Source organism: Papio anubis, chromosome 4 (assembly GCF_008728515.1).
Source record: "Papio anubis isolate 15944 chromosome 4, Panubis1.0, whole genome shotgun sequence".
Classification (NCBI taxonomy): Eukaryota; Metazoa; Chordata; class Mammalia; order Primates; family Cercopithecidae; genus Papio; species Papio anubis.
The window spans coordinates 167,324,346-167,333,015 of record NC_044979.1 but is presented as its reverse complement, the minus strand read 5'-3'; positions in this window follow the sequence as shown (position 1 = coordinate 167,333,015).

Here is an 8,670-nt window from a genome sequence, read left to right as displayed (position 1 = left end):
TGCATTGAGCTGAGATGGTGCCACTGCACTCCAGCCTGGGTGACAGATCAAGACTCCATCTCAAAAAAAAAAAAAAAAAAAAAAAAAGCTCAGATCGATGATCTAAGCCTCCACTTTAAGAAACTGGAAAAGAGGCCAGGCGTGGTGGCTCATGCCTGTAATCCCAGCACTTAGGGAGGCCGAGGCGGGCAGATTACAAGGTCAGGAGTTCGAGACCAGCCTGGCCAAAACGGTGAAACCCCCCCCCCCGACTAAAAATACAAAAATTAGCCAAGCATGGTGGCATGCACCTGTAGTCCCAGCTACTCAGGAGGCTGAAGCAGGAAAATCGCTTGAACCTGGGAGGCAGAGGTTGTGGTGAGCCGAGACCACCCCACTGCACTCCAGCCTGGGCAACAGAGTGAGACTCCATCTCAAAAAAAAAAAAAAACAAAAAGACAAAAAACTTGAAAAGAGCAAATTAAATATAAAGCAAGTAGAAGAAAGGAAATAAATAAGAGTGAAAATCAATGAACTAGAAAGTCCACAAACAATAGAGCCAATCAATGAAACCAAAAACTGTTTCTTTGAAAAGAACAACAAAATAGATGAATCTCTAACCTCACTGAACAAGAAAAGAAAAAAAAAGAAGATAGAAATTATCAATATCAGGAATGAAAGAGGAAATACCACTACAGACATTAAAAGGGTAATAAGAGAATATCATGAAAAAACTTTATGCAATAAACTGACAACCTTTAAATGGACGATTTTCTGAAAAAAATACAAATTATCAAAACTCACTCGAGAAACAGAAGACCTGAAGAACACTATATCAATTTTAAAAATTGAATTATTAATATAAAACCCTCTCATAAAGAAAACTTTAGGCCCAAGTGGCTTCACTGGTGAATTCTAACAAATCTTAAGAAAGAAATAATATCAATTCTACACAAGCTATTTTAGAAAATAGAGAAGGAGGTTGGGTGTGGTTGTTCATGCCTGTAATCCAGCACTTTGGGAGGCCGAGACGGGTGGATCACCTGAGGTCAAGAGTTCGAGACCAGCCTGGCCAACATGGTGAAACCCCATCTCTACTAAAAATACAAAAATCAGCTGGGAGTGGTGGCAGCCGCCTGTAATCCCAGCTACTTTGGGAGACTAAGGCAGGAGAATCACTTGAACCCAGGAGTTGCAGTGAGTTGAGATTGCGCCACTGCACTCCAGCCGGGTGACAAGAGCAAAACTCTGTCTTAAAAAAAAAAAAAAAAAAGATAACAGAGAAGGAAAGAAGCACTTATCAAATAATTTGATGAGAGCAAGCTACCCCAACACCAAAACCATTACAAGAAAAGGAAAACACAGACCACCAATACCACTCATGAATACAGAAGGAAATATTTTGGCAGAATCTTTGCAAATTGAACCCAGCAACATATAAAAAAAATAATATTCCATAACCAAGTGGATTTTATTACAGGAATGCCAGGTTGGTTTCACATTCAAAATCCAATCACAGTAATTCATTAATATAACAGAATAAAATAGACAAAATCACATAATGATCTCAGTGAATATAGCAACGGCATCTGACAACATTCAACACCCATTTGTGATTTTTTGTTTGTTTGTTTGGTTGGTTGGTTTTTGAGATGGAGTTTCGCCCTGTTGCCTGGGCTGGAGTGCAATGGCGTGATCTCAGCTCACTGCAACCTCTGCCTCCCGGGTTCAAGCAATTCTCCTGCCCCAGCCTCCCAAGCAGCTGGGATTACAGGCGTGCGCCACCACGCCCAGCTAATTTTTTGTATTTTTAATAAAGACAGGGGTTCACCATGTTGGCCAGGCTGGTCTCAAACTCCTGACCTCGTGATCTGCCTACCTTGGCCTCCCAAAGTGTTGGGATCACAGGCGTGAGCCACCACGCCTGGCCAGCATACTTCCTATTTTGTCTTGTTTTCAGTTGTGTGGGTTTTTTTTTTTTTTTTTTTTTTTTGGTGTTTGGGGTTTTTTTTTTTTTTTTTTTTTTTGGGAATTAACAAGTTGATTTAAAAATGTATATAGAAATACAAAGATCACAGCATAATGAAAACAATTTTTAAAAGAACTATGTTGGAGATTTTAACTGATTTACTTGAATTACTACAGAAATTAAGACAGTGGGCTATGTATATGTAAGACAGGTATTTAGATATATATAAAGAAACAGAGTACACATATGTGGAACTAGATCCACACACATATGGTCAACTGATTTTCAACAAAGGAGCCAAACTAATTCAATGGGGGAAATCATCGTTTTTTTTTCCAACAAATAGTGCTGGAACAACTAGATATCTTAAGGTAAAAAAATGAAGCTTGACATTTACCTTATCTCGTACACATACATTAATTGAAAATGGATCACAGTAAACATAAGTGCTAAACTATAAAGAGTCAAGAAGAAAATAGAGGAGAACATTTCCATACCCTGGGGATAAGCAAAAATTCTTCAATATGACAGAAAAGCACAAGCCATAAAAGAAAAAAAGTAATAAATTATATCCGTCAACATTAAAAACATCTGCTTTTCAAAAGAAACTGAAAAGGAAAGCCACAGACTGAGGAAATGTTTACAACACACATATCTGACAAAGGACTCATATCATTCAATAGCTTCCTATTGAAGCTTCCAAATGATCCATTTTTTTAAAGGGCAAACGATTTGAACACTTTACTAAAGAAAGTATACATGGCTGGGTGTGGTGGCTCATGCCTGTAATCCCAGAACTTTGGGAGGTCGAGGTGGGGGGATCACGAGGTTAGGAGTTCAAGACTAGCTTGGCCAACATGGTGAAACACCGTCTCTACTAAAAATACAAAAATTAGCTGGGCGTGGTGGCATGTGCCTGTTAATCCCGGCTACTTGGGAGGCTGAGGCAGGAGATTCACTGGAATCTGGGAGGTGGAGGTTGCAATGAGCCGAGATCCAGCCACTGCCCTCCAGCCTGGGTGACAGAGCGAGACACCATCTCAAAAAAAAAAAAAAAGAAAGTATACATATGGCCAATATATACATGGAAAATACCCAACATCAGGGCAAGGTGCCAGACTCTGGAGGAATAGTTCCTCAAGGAAGGAACTTATCTGTGTTTGGGCTTATCACAGTATTCCACACACCTAGCACAGTGCTTGTCCACAAGAGATGTACACATTTATTTTGTGAATGAATGAAACAGCAAATGTTGGATTGGCGTGGCCCAGTCCTAAAAGGTGACATTTCACTTCAGATGAGACTGGTTTTTAATACCTTCCATTTTGGAAAGAGAATCTTGGATTCCTATTCCTAAGTAAGACAGGAAGTGATGAAGAGAAATTGTTTTCCTTTATTAGTTACTCATATGCTCACTGTTGCAATCATAGCTAAGATGACAAATACAGAACATTTTAGGTTTGCTGCATACTTACTTGCATGTTTTCTTTTTTTTTTTTTAAGGAGCTTACTCTTTCTGACAGTAAAACTGGCCTGGCGTGGTGGCTCATGCCTGTAATCTCAGTACTTTGAGAGGCCGAGGCAGGTGGATCACCTGAGGTTGGGAGTTCAAGACCAGCCTGGCCAACATGGCAAAATCCTATCTCTACTAAAAATACAAAAAACAAAACAAAACAAAACAAACAAACAAAGCAGTTAGCCAGGCACAATAGCGGACACCTGTAATCTCAGCTGCTCTGGAGGCTGAGGCAGGAGAATCACTTGAACCCAGGAGGTGGAGGTTGCAGGGAGCCGAGATCATTCCACTGCACTCCAGCCAGGGCAACAGAGTGAGACTGCGTCTCAAAAAAAAAGAAAAGAAAATTTAAAAAAAGTGATACATGCCTTCTGTAAGGAGTATGAAAAATGCTGAAAAATTAAGAAGAAAATGAAAATTCCCAAAAATCCCATTGCCCGACTGCCGCTGGGCTCTTCCTTCTTGGAGTTCCTGCTTTCCACACATTTCATTCCATTGTTTTGGCCCCAGCAGCATAAAGGGCAAGAAGACAAAAAGGAGTCAGGTGGGTCCCTTGGGGATGGAGGGATACCCATGTGGAATTTCCCAGCGGGCAGTTGCAATGCAGTTCTAAACCAGGAGAGAGTTCAGTCACATCCCTAAGTGGGGAGGAAGAAGGATCATAGAGGGGTCAGGCAAAGCTTCAGAGAGAGGAGGAAGCAAGACAATGAAATGGTAAGCCATAGACTGGGAGGAAGTATTTACAATACACATATCTGACAAATGACTTGAATCCAGGAGGCTGGCCAGAGAAGGAAAGCAGACCAAGGAGCAAGAAGTCTCAAATAATACAGCCAGTTTATACTCGCTCCAGAAAGTAGATGGCATAAAGCATTAGAAAGAAGTCATTTTCAAGGCTGGGTGCAGTGGCTCATATTCACACCCATATTCCCAACACTTTGGGAGGCCGAGGCAGGAGGACCACTTAAGAACAGGAGTTGAAGACCAGCCTGGACAACACAGGAAGACCCTGTCCACAAACAAATTTAAAATTAGGCCAGGTGTGGTGGCTCATGCCTATAATCCTAGAACTCTGGGAGGCTGAGATGGAAGAATTGCTTGAGCCCAGGAGTTCAAGACCAGCCTGGACAACATAGGGAGATTAGTTGGGCATGGAGGCTTGTACCTGTAATCCCAGCTATTCGGGAGGCTGACATGGAAGGATCATTTGAACCCAGGAGGTCAAGGCTGCAGTGAGCCATGATCATACCACTGCATTCCAGCCTGGGTGACAGAGCAAGACCCTGTCTCAAAAACAAACAAACAAAAAAACAGAAAGAACCCATATTCTCTTAGATTCTTATCTATAAATGTTTCACTGGACTCATCAGGCGTGAGATGCTTTCTCTCCATATTCTCTATACCTGTGGATTGTAGCCGGCATTCCTTTCAAGTAAATGAGTGGGCTTTCGAAGAACACAGAATTAACCAGCATATTGCTTCCTGAATGTCATCTTTTCCTTCCTCTGCAAACAGATTTCATCTACTCTTTCTAAAAACATAAGTTTGTTTAGAATGGCTTTTCAAAACTATTTTCATACCCACATTATAAACAAACGAATCTGTTTCAATCAATGTTCTTTGAAAGGCAAGTTTGCAGATGTATTAAATGTCTTGCTGATTTTTATCCATCACATTTATTTCTGAACCTCTGGCCATCTTTTCAATAGGCTACATTCCTACTGCTTCAAAGTCTGCTCACAAAGGACAACCCTCATGAGTTTTTGTCATTTACCCAAAATTTCCTATTGGAAGGTTTGACTTGTCTGCCTGAAGAGATAAAGATGGAAGTCCAGCAGTAGCTGTGCAAATGGCTACCAGATGTTCCAGAACAGATACAGGTGCTGCTGTCTTGAGAACAGGAAAATGCTAGAAAATGCTGCCAAGGCACCCAAAGTCTAGCTGATAGCATATATTCCCCAACTACTTTTAAAAGACCTCTCAAACACTCTCAACATAAAAACCAAACAATCCTATCCAGGAAAGAACCTCCAAAATCTAACTACCTCAAGCACATGGATCTTAGAAGCCAAATCTTGTTTCTTGTGCATTAAAATCTCAGCAGGATGGTACAAAGAAAATACCCACTTTGGACAATCACTCCCTCATTCGACAACCATTATAGGCCCCAATAGCGGTAAAGCACTGAGTCCCAAAAGGCAACCTGTCCAAAGCTCAACCCACCACCCTCGTCCCACGTCCCCCTTTCCAACCCCAGCTTAAGACTTCATCCTTCCTTGGACAAATCTATTTCCCTGAATCACAAGAGGAAAGCAGACTGTATAAATTGGGGAAGGGGGATCCCGTTTGGCTTTGTGGACCCATTTTTAAGTTCTGCCACTCTTCACAGAAACAGGTAGAGACAGGGTGGGAGCACATTGTGTCAGAATAATGCGGACTCTTTTTTTTTTTTCAGATAACAGCAATACAAGGTAAGAGGTGCTATGGTGGAGTCATAGAAGCATATGGTGGAAGATGCTGAGACTAGCTGAAAGGGGAGTGGGGAAGCTTTTCCGCACAGTGCCTGGCACAAAGTACATGCTCAATACATGATTAATGAATGAAAAGGCAGTGACATCTCAATATCAACTAGATGTTAAATGGGACTGCCTATATAGAGGAGCAGAGAGGAGTTTTCTATGAGAGCAAAGGCCCAGCCATGTCAATTCCCAGATGTGTCCAGGGAATGACAAAATGTGGGTTGTGCCCTGGCAATAGGCTGGAAACATGGTGTGGGGATCTTGGACAGAATTTAGTAGACAGTAGATCTCCAGAAATGCCAAATGCCAAAGGGTAGGAAACAGAGATCTACTCACATCTGTACTTTTACCTTTTTTTTTTTTTTTTTTTTTTTTTTGAGATGGAGTGTTGCTCCCTTGCCCAGGCTAGAGTGCAGTGGCACCATGTCGGCTCACTGCAACCTCTGCCTCCCGGGTTCAAGCGATTCTCCGGCCTCAGCCTCCAGCATAGCTGGGATTACAGGCACATGCCACCACACCTGGCTAATTTTTTATATTTTTGGTAGAGACCAGGTTTCACCATTTTGGCAAGGCTGGTCTCAAACTCCTGACCTCAAGTGATCTGCCTGCCTTGACCTCCAAAAATGCTGGGATTACAGGCGTGAGCCACTGCACCAGCCTCACGTCTGTACTTTCTAATGCAATGTTAGTGATCTTGTGGATGACAGCTGTTACAGAAGCAAGATGGATTTGGAAAATATAATGGTAGTTCAGCTGGAAAATTAAAAAGTAGTGATAGGAAGTGGTAATGAAGTAGAAGATGAGTGGACCCGAAAATAAAATTTGAAATCTACTTTGTTCCTTTAACAAGTAATTAAGAGTACATTACCCTCATCTCAAAACAAAACAACACACAAGCAAACACTCTCACTTCCTCCTACAAGTTTTTTCTGTTGTCTTCACAGCTTGCCTTCACAGCCAAGTTTCTATAAACTTTCTCCTGCCTGCCTTCCCCTCTTTGATACACATCAGTCTAGCTTTTGCCCTCACCACGCCAGCCTACACGAAGGACAAGCTCCCTGCATGTAGCACCCATCAGGCACTTTCCAATTCTTATCTTGCTGGACTTTTACTTCCAGCACCACATAGAGCTGATCACTTCAGAGCTCTTTCTTCACCTCTTCTTACCTCCAACATATCCCTTACATACCTGTGTTCCTGGGCTTTTTCCCCCTATTTCAGCTCCTTCCACAACTAGCTGTGCACTAATGACTCCCAGATTTCTATCATCTCAGCCATCGCTCCTGACTCTGCACGTGTTTATCCAACTGCCTCCTAGACATCTTCACTTATTTGTCCCAGGGACAGCTCAAACTCCACAGGCCCCAGACGGAAATGATCCAGCTGTGTGACCTTGGACACATTAGTTCACTCACTCCCTGAATTATAAAATGAGGGCATTACTAATAGACACCTCACCGAGAAGCCTGTTACGGAGATTAAATGAAACAGTACAGAATAGCTTGTCAGGAGACCCTGGCGCATGGTAAGCGACAAGTGTTAACCATCATCCTGTCTTCCCTCAAACCCACGCCTTCTTCCCCATATATTCCCTACATTGACTCATAAACCCACCACTCATGTCATTCATCAAGTCAGGCTCTGGGCATCCTCCTGGACACCCCCTTTATTAACCTCACAGTTATTCTGCCTTGGCCCTTCCACTCCACTTCCTAAACATCTGTCCTTCCTTCTCCATCGCCACCACCTTCAGTTCTCATTTTCCCGGGGGGCTAGGGCCATTCTTTCCCTGTTCCCTCTTACTACTTTGCACCATCCTTCTGAGAGAACACTGCATCCATCACTCCACCTTCCCCTTTCAAGGGCTCCCCTCTGCCTTAAGGGGGCAAAATCCAAACTCTGGAAGAGCAAAGCCTCTTCAAGATCTGGTCTCACTCTCGTCTCTCAGTCCACCTTGCTCCTAAGCTCCAGCTGGTCCTCCTTCGGGGGAGGTGATGGTGGCAGTCCTCATCAGGCTCTGTAGGCCTCTCCTCCCTCCAGATGTAGCTCAGGTGCCACTTCCTCTAGGAAGCTTTCCTGGACTTCCTGTCGGAGGCGCATCTTTCTTGTTTCCCAGGGCCTCTGCCCTAACACTAAGCATGCTTTGATAAGTATCTGCTCAGTTGCCTGTCCTCTCCACTAAACTGTGGTGTTTTCAGGCAAAACAATTATCTTTTATTCCCTGTCCCCAACACCAGGCAGCCAGTAGGTACTCAAGGAAAGTGATCAGCATAAACAGTTTTGGCCAAAAATGAAACAACTTGGTTTGAGGAATCAGCGTGAAAGTTAGTGAATCCACTCCTCTCGTGGCACAAGGCTGCACAGGCGTTCCTTAAGGCCTGCGTGGATATCCAGTGCCTGCACGTCTTTCTCGGTGTTTTAGCTCGCGCAGAATTAACCTGCACAACTACAGCGGGCACACAGCTGCACTGGCATTGGCTGAAGCTTTTTTTTCTTTTCCCCAGCAGAGCGCACGAGGGCCTGCAAAGGCACGCCCAGAGGGCCGAGGTTAAATCCTGCGCCCTTTGTTCGCGGCAGCGGAGAGCGAGAGGCTCCATGCCCGCCGCCCCCGCCGGGTGCAGGGCCGGTTAGGGCCGAACATTTCGCAGAGACGCACCCGGGAGCACCGCGTCGAGCGGAGCGCGCGT